Source organism: Lichenostomus cassidix, chromosome 2, assembly GCF_008360975.1.
Source record: "Lichenostomus cassidix isolate B80296 chromosome 2, HeHo_3.0, whole genome shotgun sequence".
Taxonomy (NCBI): Eukaryota; Metazoa; Chordata; class Aves; order Passeriformes; family Meliphagidae; genus Lichenostomus; species Lichenostomus cassidix.
In genome coordinates, this window is record NC_139482.1 from 104,278,497 (window position 1) to 104,293,112 (window position 14,616).

Genomic DNA, 14,616 nt, shown 5'->3' on the forward strand with positions numbered 1-14,616 from the left:
AATCAATCCAAGGCAAAAGGAAGGAAATGCAAAATAATTTTTTCCCCCAGTTCAATGGATATTTACCCTCAGAGCATCTGGCTATATTTCTAGTCTCCTTCCCACACTCCTACGGTGTCTGACCTTCATCTTTGTATGCACCAGGAATCCACTGCTTCCCCACACACTTGGACCCATTTATAGCTCTAAATGTTCCAGATCCTTCTGTTTCCAATCTCTCCAACATGATCAGATCCCCTCATCTTTACCCATCTGTTCAATTTAATATCAGACACAAGCATACTCAGAGTGTCCTACTCCTGTTTGTCTCCAGCACCCTCCTAGCATTCTAAAACCCTTCAGCTTCTACTTCACCACTCCTGGACCAGCTTCATTGCTAACTAAACCCAAACACAACATGAGGTGATCCTCCCGCCCAAATTTCAGCTCTGCCCACAGGCCTGACCAGTGCGCACTGCAGGGCCATCTCTCAAGGGCAGAGGGCACTCCCAGTGCCATCCTCTGTCCCACCGCCCACCGAGCCACGCTGGATATCCGACAGGGTGTTGACTCTTCCTAGCTTGGCTCCTCTCAGTGCAGGGCTTCGCCCCTTCCCTCACAGACTGGAAGAACTCCAGTTAGCTTCGTCCTCACCGAGTCCCCGCCGCTACGTACCGAGCCTCACTGCTCTCCACCTGCCTCCTCCCCTAACTCATCTCCACACCAGCGCCCGTTCCATCACCTCAGTCCCTGCCACGACGCTGGCACCCCATTCCCAGCCCCTCTGCCCTGTGGCACGGCCGGGGCCGCTGCCGTCAGCCACCCCCGCACCTGAGCGCAGCACTCCCGCGGCTACCGCCCGCTCCCCGCGCCCGCCGGCCCTCGACCCCTCTCCTCCCGCTGACAGAGCCGGAGGGGCGGCACCTGCGGGTCCGCCCCATTCTCCTCCCCTCGCCTCCCCTCCCCTCCTCCAGCCGACAGAGAGAGAGAGAGGGAGCGAGACCGGGAGCGAGGGAGACGGTGGCACCGAGGGCGCCGGGCGGTACTGCCTGAGCGCAGCGCTCGGCGTGAGGGGAGGGAGGGGGAAATTAAAAAAAAACCAAGCCAAACCCCCAAAATTTCAAATATTTAAATTAGAAAAAAAAGTGAGGGAGGGGTAGAAGGGGAGCGCTTCAACTTTTTCTCTCTCTGCCCAGCAAGGTAAGGGAGCGGCGCGGGGCTTTGCTTCGCCTTCTCGCCGGTTTCTGGGAGGGCACAAAGGTAGCGGCTCGGGGCGGCGGCAGCGTCTCCGCTGGCTGAGTGGCGCTCGGTGTTGTCACCCCGCGGGGCGCAGCCCCGGGAGCGGCGGGGGGCTGTGGGCTGCCAGCGGCGCGGCGGGCAGCGCCCGTGTCACCCGCGGGCTGCGGGCGCCCGCCCCCGGGGGGCTCCAGCCCTTTGTTACCGGCGTTTTGGACCGGGGCGGGGGGAATTGCCCGAGCCGATGGGGCAAGGCGGAGGTGAGAGAGCAAGTAAAGCAGCCGCTGTAGCCGGGCGGGCGGCGGGCGGCCAAGCCCCGGGACGAGGCGGGGGGTGCAGGTGGCTCTGCCGGGGAGCGGGCGGGCGGCGAGTGCGCGCCCCCGCCCCGCGCTGCCACGCGGGCGGCCGCCGGCAGAGGGGGCTCGGTCGCCTCGCCCTCCGCGCCCGCGGGAGGCTTCGCCCGGGGCGGGGAGCGCCGGCCGTGGGTGGCCCGCGGGATGGGGGGTGTTCGGGGGCACTTCTGGACATGTGCGGGCCGGGTTTGAGGAGGGAGGAGAGGACAGGGTGCCGGGCCCCTTGGCGGCGGTGAGGGGCTTTGGCTGTGGCGGAGGGGCGGCGGCGGCCCCGGTGCGCGGTGGCGCCCCGCGGGCCGTGTCACCTGCGGCCTGTCCGTGATGCTTCTATCGCGGAGGCAGCTGATCGACACGGCTCCTTTGCTGTTGGGAAGTAACGGTAGAACGGGGGAAAGCGGCTGGGATGAAGCCGGCGGGGCTCCCCGCGGCAGCTGACAGATGTACACGGGAGCCTTTAGGTACCGCTGGGGTCTGGCCCGTCCCTCCCAGCGCTCCCCGAAACCTCCGAAAGATGCAAACTTTGTGTACCCCATAGGATTTCGGCCAGCTCAGCGGGTGGGCCAAGCGTTGCTGTTTGTTTAGGCCCCAAGCCTGCAAATATTTATCCATATTCTGAAATTTAGGAATTATCAATGGTTAGATGTGTTTGAAGTGCGGGAGACTCTTTGAGTTACCCCACAGAAAAATATTCCCTGTGTCTGCTGCTTGTCAGCGTGTTTGCTTTGAATACCCTGAAGATAGGGAAATGGAATAACGTTAAAAAGGTCCTTTCTTTGAACTGGTGCCTCTTCAGACTTTTCCACTGAATGCTATTTTAAGTATTATTGAAATAATATTTCGTACTCTTCATACTTCATTGACACGTTGATACAAAGAGCTTTTTAAAAGATGGAAATAAAAAAGCTGTTGAGAAGAAAGTGCTGTGTTTTATTTCCTGACTAGGAATTACAAAAGCTTTATTTTGTTTAATTTATTTTTACAATTATTCCTGTTCAAGAGGTGAAGCAAATAGGTGCATATTTCGGTAGCAGGTATAGTTACACATGTGGCTTCTGAGACAGCTAAAGCTTTCAGCACTTTTAAATTCTGTAATGCACACCTAAGTTTGTTTTTTATTAAGGGATCTGCCCTCTAAAGAGAAACAAGAATGGTTCTTATGTTGTTTGAAAAACTTATTACATATGTGCTAGTGGATTAAAGAAACTTTACAAATTTTAAACATTATCCTGTAAGAATTTGCTTGTGAGTATGACAACAGCACTTATGAAGCTGGAGGATTAGCTTGTTAAATACCTCTTTGCAAAGGAAAACGGATTGTGTGAGTATTCTCAGAGCTGTTGAGAAATAGTTATTTGTAATTTTTAGCATTTCCACATCTGCATACTTTTTCTCATGTATTCTCAAGTATTCTCAACAAAATGCTCCAGAAAGTCAATGAGTAATGCTCGATATGTGCATTATGTACCTGTTTAAATTGTTGGATTATGAGCCCTGAAGGTTTAATCCAACATCTGTAAATACAGATAACAAATATAGTGCATGTTTTTGCTTACTGTTCATAGTTTGTTCAAAACAATTTTTTTTCTAAGGTGTTTACCAGGAAATAAAAATGAGCCATAAGAAACAATTTGTACATAGCAGGAGTTTTTATTGGTTGGGTTTGGCTGTAGATAATGTAACAATCATAAAGAGTGAGGATTTTTTGGTAAGGCTGTTTTTAAGTCTAAGATGTAATAGTAAAGGAAATAAGCAGTAATAGGCAAACTGGTTACTGAGTTTTACTGGGATAATAAAAATACGTGAAGTTTCTTAAGATCTCATGAGGACATCACAGATAAAAGGAGTGTGAAAAGTTTGTCTGGAATTCAACAAAAGCACATTTGGTTCAAGGTCTTCTGAAACACATAGCTACTGGCATTGATATTTGGCCGTTCAACAAGTCATGTCCAAAGTATTTTGCAGATACAAGGTAAAGAAAACTTGGAGTCTAATTTAGGAGACTCTAATTAGTTGCTATGAGATATAGAGAGTTAAACTGTTTTTTTTGAGGGAAAAAATGTCTGTACCTTGAAGCCTGTCACACTGTTAATGCTGGGCTATTTTTTCAGTGTGAGACTAGACTCAATAATGTCAAAAATATGTTCTAGGAACCCTTTTAGTGGAAGCTAAAAAAAGAGATTGAATGCATTTCTCTCTAATTTTCAAGGTTTTCTAGGAAATCTGGAGTGGGCATAGGACTGTCAGGATTTTGTAGTACCTTTTATATTAAGCATGTGGTTTTTAAAAGTGCTTTTTTTTTTTTTTTTCTTTGTACGGTTCTGTACCATATGTTTTGTATTTAATTCTTTGAATGACCACTGAAACGCAGCCAACTTTGGGTGAATGTGGCAACTGTTAACTAGCGCTTAGCAACAGTGCACAATAATCAAGACGGGAAGTGAGGAAGAATACCATGTCTAATTGAAACTACGGGGGGCATTTAGCTAGGTAGGACGTAATTAACAAAACATGGAGCTTGGACATGATATTAAGGCATCACATCTTGACTCTTGCCAAAAAAGGATTGTGAAATCAATAACATAAAAAAAAACCATTTCAGATATTTGGCTTTATACCTCGGAGGGATAGCCTCTTTGAGATGTATATGCTTTGCCTATTTTTGCATAATCATTTGCTCATAATGCAAAAGATGCATTTTCTTTTGTTTCTAAAACAGAATTGTGAGGAGGAGAAAACCAAAGTTGTTGGTTGGGAAAACCAACAAATGAAGGAGTAATAAGTCATGACATTCAGACAATCATGTCTTTTAGAGAATTAGTCCTGTGAACTAGAGTTCAATAAATATAATAAGCATTTAAAATATTTCTAGTATTCTGAAACAGATTACAGCAGCAGTCATAAAACCACACTAAACTTTTGCAATTAATTCGTTGTTATTTTCTCTAAGAATTGTTGACTTTTCTTAATCCTGTCTTTATATTACCTTCATTAATATGTTGAGAAAAGTACTGCTTGTAACAATATTTGTTAGAAACTCCGTTGCCTTTATGTAGTTTCAGTTTTATTTTTTAAAAATTCTGAACCTGACCAATTTGTTTCATGCTGCATTCTGTGTGGAGAAGGAAACAAGATATGTTTTGGTTGTACAAGAAATAAAATTGGTCCATGAACCTAAGAACTCTGAAGATATCCATGTGTAATAAGGAGAAATCTAGTAAATTAAGTTTCTGTGAGTCATTGCAAAAGCTTATCTGCAGCTCTGAGCAAGCTAGTATAGCCCCTGTTAATGGTTTTGAACTTGCAGGTAGGTAGTGGAGATGACCCAAAACCAAGGAGCCATTCTTTGAAAGTGCTTGTATTGGTAAACTATCCAGTAGCATTAGAGTCTTAATAATTAAATAGAATCATTAATGTTTTTATAATCCAGAAGTAAAAAAAACCAGGATATCTGTTGGAGGAACTTGTAGGTGACAGAAACTTGCAACAGTGTTTATTCGCAATGGGGACAACCAAATTTTGTACACTGTTGTTGTTGGCTTGTAAGTATCAAACAGAAGTATGGAGTTCTTACAGAAATGACAGGCTGGATCGATGGGCCAAGGCCAATTGTATGAGGTTTAATGAGGCAAAGTGCCAAGTCCTGCTCTTGGGTCACAGTAACCCCATGCAACACTGCAGCCTTGGGATGAGTGGCTGGAAATCTACTGGGTGGAAAAGGAGCAGGGGGTATTGGTTGACAGCCAGCTAAACATGAGCCAGCATGTGCCCAGATGGCCAAGAAGGCTAGTGACATCCTGGCTTGTATCAGAAAATAGTGTGACAGCAGGACCAGAGCAGTGATTGTCTCTGTATTCAGAACTGGAGAGCCTGTGTTCACTTTTGCATCCTGTGTTCACTTTTTGGCCCCTTGCTACACGAAAAACATGGAGGTGCTGGAGTGTGTCCAGAGAAGGGCAGTGGAGCTGGTGAAAGGTCAGAAGTCCTATGAGGAATGGCTGAGGGAGGTGGGGTTGCTCAGCCTGGAGGAAAAGAGGCTCAGAGGGAATGTTACTAGATGGGGGTCAATCTCTTCTGCCAGGTAGCAAGTGATAGGACAAGAGGAAATGGCCTCAACTTCCACCAGGGTAGGTGTAGATTGGATATTGGGAAAAATTTCTCCATGGAAAAGTTTGTCAAGGATTGAACCAGGCTGCCCAGGGAATCTGTTGAGTCACCAACCTTGGAAGTATTTAAAAGGAGTGTAGACATGGCACTTAGAGACATGGTTTAGTGGTGAATTTGGCAGTGCTGGGTTAATGTTTGGACTCAATGGTCTTATAGATCTTTTTTTACCTAAATCATTCTATGATTCTGTGAGGATAAAATGTAACTAGGTGTGGTTCAGATGACTCCTGAAGCCTGTACAGCTGTCTTACTCTGTTGCACAGTAATGTCACAACTACTGTGAAATTCTTTTGGGACATGAGAGGCCATAGAGAATTGTGTAAACTACTGCTTTGATTGAAGTGTATTTCATGTAATTCTCATTGAATTAGCATTTTAAGTTCCATGGCATTTCAGATGTTTAATAAAAAACTTCTATATACTTGCTCTGAAAATCTTGCATCTTATACTGTCAAAAGCTTTGATTAATTTGCATTTAATTTTTTAGTAGTTATAGTACACTAACTAATATAATGTTTATAAAATATAGAAGATAGGAAGAACTGTATGTTGTGACATATAATCACCAGAAGAGTAAGAAGGTAGGGAGCAGCCTGACTCAGTATGACAAGAGATGATAGAAACCTTCAATTAATATTTCTCATGTAAGGTTTTAGAGAGGTTATTTTGAGGTAGTTTTTCAAACTGCTGGAGCTGTGAGCAGAAAACAGTGTGGGCAGACCTAAGATACTGTTACTTAAGAGATTACCAGACATCTGTTGTACTGGTTCCATGAACAAGCCTGGAGTGACTAGTTTTATGAAATGCTGTGCAGAGATCATCTTGTTCTCTGTCTCCTATCTCTATCATTGTCTGTAATTAGCTCTTTTCAAGACCCTTGGTGTGATCTGATCAGAGCACTTCGAGGTAAGTGAAGGAGTTAGTCACTGAATGTAACAGTGGTCTGAAATACACCCTATTAATAGTCTTCCTTTGTAAAATGAAGATTCATCGGTGTGTCTCACCAGAAGTGATAATATTTCCCTAGAACCTACAGTGTGAAGTCGTTAGTTAGGTGGCTGACTATTTTAAGCTGCTGAACATTTTCCTGGTACTCCTATCCTGTTGCACCAAATTCTGCTGTACCTCCCTCTGCAGCACCAGTTTCTCTGTTGAGTGGAGTGTGCAGCACCAAAATTTCAGAGAAATTAATAGCCTATTTTGAAAGGTTCTTTATGCTGCTGTTTTTCTCTAGAGCCATACTAAATTTAAATTTGGCTTCATAAAGAAGTGTTAATGTGCATATGAGATGTTTTACCTCTAGCATTCTGCATATTTGAGAGATATTAGTATTTGTCCCTCCCCACCCCCATAGACTCTCAGATCTGTAGGCAAAATTAAACCTCAGGACAATTTTTCTGGGAGTTTGGTAGTTAAATTAGGCTTTCAATTTGGGAGACATTCCTTATGCCATCCCCTCCTGCTTTATTTCTAGCTGTTTTTTAAAAGATAGAGGTGGTTCATATGCAACTGTAATGCCAGTGCTCAGAGAGACTGTGTGTACTCTGAGTTATATGTTCCCTTGTTGTGTTACCACTCAGGAGTAACTGAGTAATTAGTAGAGTGTTTGGAAATTGCTGTGTGCCTGATCCTCCACAGTCTTTATCATAAAGAGGAAATGATCACTTATTAAAAAAGTGAAGTTTGGCACAGCATTCCAGGCTTGGTGAGATCCAAGCTCTTTCTCCATCACACCCACTTCAAAGAGATGGTGTAGTGGTACGGAACAGCAGATGCAAATAGCTGAGCTCCGCTGCTTCTGATGCTGTAAGGAATCTGGACAACTAGCTCTTTACACTGGAATGGCTGGGGAAATCAGGATGTTCACAGCAAAGTTTTGTAAACATTACTGTTGCCTACCTATGCTACTGATATTTCAGAATGAGGAGCATCTGTGACAAGACTTTGTCTTGATTTGGGATTTGCAGAGTGCCAAGTGCTCTGTTACCTGTCCTGAGCCCTGTGTCCTTTTACTGCTGGTACAGTACTTCACTGCTATTAGTTCTCTGCTTACTATCTCCTTGGTGATAATGTGTTTCACAGGGTACGATTGCATCTCAGTTTTGCCATTCAGGAGAACAAGCCATCTACTTTTACTGCTTTTGTTCCTCCTCACTGACCATCTCCCTGTGGCTTCTCAGAAAGTCTCCCAAACTCTCTGTTGCTTTGGAGCATTAGGTGGCTTTATCCTCCTGCTCACTTACACTTTCAGGCCTTTTGAGAACAGCTGTTTCATAAAGGAAGCTTAACTTTGTAATTTCTTTAAACAACTTATACAGAATCAGATTCTTTGTGCAGTTTGGTGATTCCTTTGGGATGACTGGGAAATAGGTCTTGATTTTTACAACCACAGTGTGCTGAATCAAGAAGAGGGAAACAGCTTCCTGCCAGTCATGTATGTGGCATTTAAGAACATGGTGGTTTCTTATTCTTGTAAAAAATGCTTTCAAAAATTAATTTGTATAGATAAGGTATTAAGATACTGTTGTTACTCTTTTGAGTCCTAATGTCTGAGAGGGAAATTTCCCATTGTGAGAACAGTAAGAAATTAGGGGGATTAGCCAAGTGATCAGTACCACCCAACGAGCAATTTTGAAGAAAACCTAGAAGACGAGAAGGGTGGGAAAGGTAAAGCCATCCAAGAACACTTTAATGGCTCCAACAGAGGCATACTGATGGGATATTTAAAGCAGAAGTTCAGAGTGAAAAATATGCATAACCTCATAGTCCCTTTTATAGCAGTTTCAGCAAATTTCGACAGTTCCTGCCATTTTTTTTCCAGTAGGAAAGTCAGCACTCAATTTCCAAGCCTTTTGAGTAGGATAAAGACAACTTGCCTGCCAGACTCTGGGCTTGAAGAAAGAAGGTGAAATAACAGTCATGGTTATAGCACTTGTGGAAAGTGAGCTGGATTTCAAGGGCATGAAGATCAAAACATTAGCTGTCACAAACTTTTGTGTCAAGAGCTATGAAATGACAGAGCATCTAAACATACAGATTTAGTTTTGTTTTGCTGCTTTAACTTAGTAATACTCTTCTTTCTTACTACATGTCTGGAAGGGTTTTGGGTGCTGCATGGAAAATAGATAGGCACTTGCCTCCTCCAAAGTACTCAAAGCTAGAGAGGATAGCGTGGGTGTTTGTGCATGTACATATATATACATATATGAAAGAGTAGAGGATATGAAGTGCCAAGGTCTAATATCATATTGGCCCAGTACCTTAGTGGGTCTTTAAAGGATTCTTTTTCTTTAATAATTGATTGGCTGAGGTGGTTTCTACTAGTTTTTTGTGTTCACAGTTTGTCTTTATAGACCAGAAGTTCTTAGTGGGTAGTAGATGTGCCACTAGAAATGTTACTCAAAACAGTATGCCTTGGAAGCTCTTAATCAAAGGCCACCACCACAAACAACTCCCTCTACTTCTATTTCAGTCAGCAGATGTGACCTAGTGGCAGAAAAGACTGAAAACAAAGGGGGAAAAAAAAAAGGATTCTTCTGGTTCCTCTCAGCTATCATAATGAACAATGTTTCTTGTTGACTGTCCAGCTTGGCTGTTTTATTGAGAGATGCCTTGTGTCTGGTGTCTGTGCAGATAGATGCTCAGTTTTCATCTGCAGCACAGCTGACTGGCCTTCTGTCAAGCTTGGCTTTGGGGTGATTCCAGTTGTCATGTGGATTTGGTGTAGAAAGAGGGAGGCTGTGCTTGCCATAGGAGTAAAGCACTCCCCTACACAGTGCAGTGTAGGTTTTCAGCTCCATTTGCTGTCACAGTAGTAAATCCATTTCTGATTATGTGTTATGCCAGACATTAACTGCTGAGTTGAACTTGTGAAGTTGGGTGTATGTGTGTTGTCAGAGTCCCTCCTGCTGGAAAAGGCAGATCTATCTAACCTGTAGATTCAGAACAGTTGAAAATTCATCCCAACATTGTTGCTTTGATGTCTGTTTGAAAGAAAAAAAAACATGTTTGCTTTTGATTACCGTGTTTAAAGGATGCTGTCCCAGCAGTGTAATAAATGAGAATTGGATCTTGGACTTAGTTTCAGTAAAAGACAGTGTTCTTCCAGATGCTTTTTAATCAAATCTTCCTGTGAAAATGGGCTCAACTTTGAATTCAGTAACTTGCAGTTCAGGGGTTTAGGGCTGAAAAAGAAAGAGGAATGCAACAGATGCTGCATGGTTTTGATACTTCTTATGGTGTATGATACTGATACTTTAAATGTGTGTTCTCTATCCTTATTCACTATATAAACAAGTACAGCATGAACCTCAGTATATAACCTTGACACGACTGGATCTTTATTTTGTCGGTCACTAGCAGTTTGTCCAAATTGCAAAAACTGCATGTTGGGAAACAGCTGAAGTATTTGCATCAATAAAACATTTAATTTCCTTGAGAAAAGCTGTTTTGTTCCTTGGGCTTTTTATTTTTAAGAAATGGACCTTTGGTTCTTGAATCATTGTACTTTGGCTGAGAATCACTGAGAACCTCACATTTAGATTTGACAGGGTAATAAGTCAAAATCATCAATGCAGATCAGCCGTGAACCAAAATACTTCATAATATGTGTTGTGTTAATGGGATTTCTGACATGGCCCTGCCAGGAGTGTGAGTTTGCACTGGTTGACCTTCAGAGATCCCTTCCACCCTGAATGCGTCTGTTGTTGGTTGTAAAGTGGGGTAGTACAAAACCCATAAAATGTGGCAGTATTACCTACTGGTAAGATACAGCTTCCTGAAACAATTAATTTTGCCCAAGGGCTTTGCAAACGTACTCAAGGAGCAGGCTACTTGGCAGCCTGAACTGTTTTGCTAACCCGCTTTCCACTGTCTCTTTTCTGGCCATTTTTCTGCCATGTGCTAGATATGCTTTCTGTACATCATCAGAAATGTGTGCTGGTTGCACATCCAGTCACACACACTGACAGAGAGACTCCGTGAGTTCTGCTACTGGCAGCTCTCTGCTGGTCCTGTCTTCTTGGTGGATGGCAACACAAATGGTCTGGTGATTGAGGCATTGCTGGGCATGTGTTAATAGGAGCACTGCAAAGCTTGAGTAACTCCATAAGAGCTTGTTTGGCCTGTCTGGGATGGAAAATTGAGCATCAAAGGGTAATAATGATACCTGATGGATTGACATTGTTGCATTGTCTAAAATCAGTCTGTCTAGATTTGTGTTCATAACTGAACATTATACTCTAAGGAAATTTGAAATATCCCAGTACTATTAATTTTAAACCTTTTTCAGGACTAAAATAAAGCATGCATAAAAAGGAGATACTTGTTATTTCAGTCAATCAGTTCTACTTCTTACTTTGTTAATTGGTGAGGTTTGGGAACTGCAGGTTTTTTCAATGACATGCTCTCCAGCATCTTTCTGCTGAGTTGTATGTGTGTCCATATGTTTTATTTTTCTGGACATATTGATTCCTATGTGATGATTCAGTATGTGGGTTGCATTTTCTCCCCAGTTGCCATATTCTAGCAGAACATGCTCCAAATGTAGAGGAAAACCAGCCAAGTGTGGAAAGAAGGGGATTGTGCTTTTTTGTTGCAATTATGAAAAGAGGAACGGAGGCTGGATGATAACATACCTTTTCCTGCTCCAAATGGTTATGTGAATAAATCATGGGAGATTGAGGTTTTGTAAAAAAACATAGCAAGGGGGGGAAAAAACCTAGAAATTTGCAACTGCAGATTGAATTTCCTTTGAGAAATTTCATCTCAGGAAGAAGCTGACTGGCAAGTTAACAAGAGCCAGAAAGCAGAACTGAGTTATGATTCATAACTAATCCTTTGCCCCAAAGACAAAAGCAAGTGTATTTGGGGCCATATGCCTGGAAGGAGGCTGGCCTCAGGACGAATTCATTGAAACATGTCCTCCCTGTTCCAAACTGCAGTTCATGCTGAGAGAGACTGATAAATTTCTCATTAATAAATGCTTGTTGAAAATTAAGTCTATTCTCTGTGTTCTCACAGCGCCTTTCTGATCTGGAATAAATTACATAGACTGTGTTCCTTTCAGCCAGTGTGCAGAGATAAGAGAATGCACTAGTGAATCTTGTGTCCATTCTGTCATTATATGTGCCAGGAAAAATAGCCCCAAACTATAAATCTATAAGCAGAATATTGTTTTAAGAGAAATAGCCCCTTTTAACATGGGTTGATGTCAAACTGGAGAGTAAGCTGTTAAATGCAATGCCACCATTTAGCTACACTAAGGATAATATTCATGTTCTGATTTTTTATTTTTTTAAAAACGAGGCTTGCAATTATCTACTTGCAGTTTTTATTGGCTTACCTATCCTGGTAGGTTATCCCTTTTGTAATTGTTTTTCTCTGTTTCTGTGGATAAACTTATTTTTGCTTGACAGAGCTTTTAACTGATGATTGCTGTTCTTTACCATTCTATTCCTCTGCCCGTCCTTTAACCAAGAGAAGCACTATTATGATTTTAATGAGACTGAGGAATGTTCTTAGGGTTTGAACACTGCCAATTGCTATTATGTTCTATGGCAAGAAGAGATGGGGACTTGTTTGGATCATTCACAGATATAAGCTTTATTTTGCTGTTGAGTGGCTTAGTTCAAGGTAAAGAGTCAAGTTAAACTAATTATTATAATAGACTGTGTTAGAAGACCTAGAGTTCTCAGCTAGTAGGTTGAGAGCTGGAGAATCTAAAGAAAACCTGTTGTGATTTTTCTGAGAACACAAAACTGGAATACAGACTCCTCAGACCTCATTTCATAGAATCATAGATTTATTGACAGAGATTTGAGGTAAACTTATGTCCTTCTACATTTCAACCAAAAAACATGCAGTGTGACTGGAGATACCACCTTGGCCAAGGAATATGGAAATTTCTTTGGTCACTGAAGAAAAGCATGATGGTTTACTTAAGAGGGGAAAAGGAAGCAACCTTTCTTTCTCTTTTACCGTGGCAGAGTGGAGCAAAGGACGTATGTTTGAGTGGAAGAGAAAGTGCCTCTTCTAAAACTATGATAAACGCTTATGCAAAGCTACAATGTAGGTTTTTCTCCCAGATGATGGTCTATGTACTGGCAGGTAAAGAGTATGTGGCTTTTGCTGCCGTGGTATATTTCCCACCATTTGCACTGATGTACAAAAGAAACAAAGCCTTTGCAGTCCATTATTAATTTATTATTTATAGAAAAATTGTTAACATGCATTACAGAAGAGTTGTACTTTCATATCTTATTTAGCCAAATTCTGAATGTGTTAGAAAAATAAATATATCCATTCCTGAATAACTCTAGGATGAGTATCATTGCCTGCCTGATCAGAGAGACTAATTTCGGCAAAGAATTGGATTTAATCTACAGGTTTCTTTCTAAGCTATGAAGAGGCCAGGAAAAGCAGCTGTAAAAATATTGATGTTGGCCAAGAATTTGCATAAATAACAACTTGCTTTCATATGCATGCTTAGGGAGATATTACAACGTGGACTTAGGTCTGCAGAAGATCTGGTTTTATTTCCAAATTCTGCCACTGAGAGCTGACACATGGCTTCTACATGCCTCAGTTTCCCTCTCTCGAAACCAAGGGTGGTTGTTGGCCTGGGAGTTTTTAAAGCACTGTATGACAGTAATTATTTGCTGTTAAGGTCTTCCATGGCTGAGCTTAGACGGCCCTTAGTTCAAGTCTCCTGGTCAGGTCCTTGGCTGCTAAGCTTCATGCTTTGTCAGAAAGCTTTAGTCCTCGATAAACAAATGGTGTTCTTGGCACAGATACAAGCAGCTATTTGGCTTTTGTGTTCAAACCTTCTGTTTCATTTCAATTAACTTAATTTTAATTAATTGAATTTAGACATGGCAGTCTCTGGTTTCCCTGTGGAAACTATTTGCCATGTGCAGAGAGCCAGGGCAGCATCTCCACCGAGGTGACTTTGTGGTGAAATGGATCCGAAAGTCAAAGGCCCTTGGTCAGTGAAGCCCCCCCCACGGCCAGGGCTCTGTTTCTCCACCATAGTGGTGGTCACCAGTATCTGCACTGGTGTTAAAGGAGTACATGAAATACCCAGTGAAAATAGGCTCTGTCTTGCAGAAGGTCTTCAGCTGGCTAAAGCAAGCAGTAGTTGAGGAGGGAGTAAATAAAGCTCTTGCAGACCACATGCTGTCACAACCTTTCCCCTCCCCCCATACCCCCCCTTTTTTTTTTATTGGCCATATGTTTTAGTAGTCTAAGGATGTGTCAGCGGTAATCCAGGCTCTGTGCTTTTAAAGGATGATTACCCAGTTTGTTGCCGAAGTGAGACTTCCCCATTTAATTAATTTCTGTGAGGATTGTAATCATAAACCTATTTTATTTTATTTTAATTTATTGCTGATTACTCTTTGTGTGGCTAAATTTAACTCCTGTCTCTTTTTGCTGGCTGCCAGTCTGTTCCCAGTCTGTATGATAGGGGGGTCAAACAAACCGGTTTGTTCCCTGGATGCTAATCTGAATTTCAGAGGCGCTGTCCTTCAACCCCAGGCTCTGCTCCCCTCCCCCTCCTCCCTGATCTCTGCAAACAGCCTCTTCGGGTCTCTTTCTCCCCTCCATTCCACCCCCCTCTCCAGCCCTGCTTTTCTCCCCTGGCTCACCAGAATAGTAAATGTTGATTATCCTTTCCTACTCATCCCATACCCCAATTCTCACTTAGGGTGTTTGATGTATTGGAGAATTAATGCTCCTAAAATTCAAATGGTTTAAAAATCTGCTGGTCTGTGTGTTATATTAAAGATAGTGTGGTGCTTTTTCAGGGAATTAAATTTTATGGATTTTTATAGGTTAAAGCAGGCACAGGGGTTTATGATGAGTTTTAAAAAAACGGTGGTGACCT

General features: G+C 42.6%; 1 protein-coding gene across 7 annotated transcripts in view; it reads left to right on the forward strand.

Moving 5' to 3' along the window:
• The first annotated feature begins 949 nt into the window (after positions 1–949).
• GREB1L (GREB1 like retinoic acid receptor coactivator) overlaps positions 950–14,616 on the forward strand; it is a 129,672-nt gene continuing 116,005 nt past the window's right edge. For all 7 annotated transcript variants that reach the window (XM_085052665.1, XM_085052666.1, XM_085052668.1 and 4 more), the window contains exon 1: positions 950–1,179. The gene's annotated coding sequence lies outside the window, so the exon portion shown is untranslated. The remainder of the gene's footprint in view (positions 1,180–14,616) is intronic.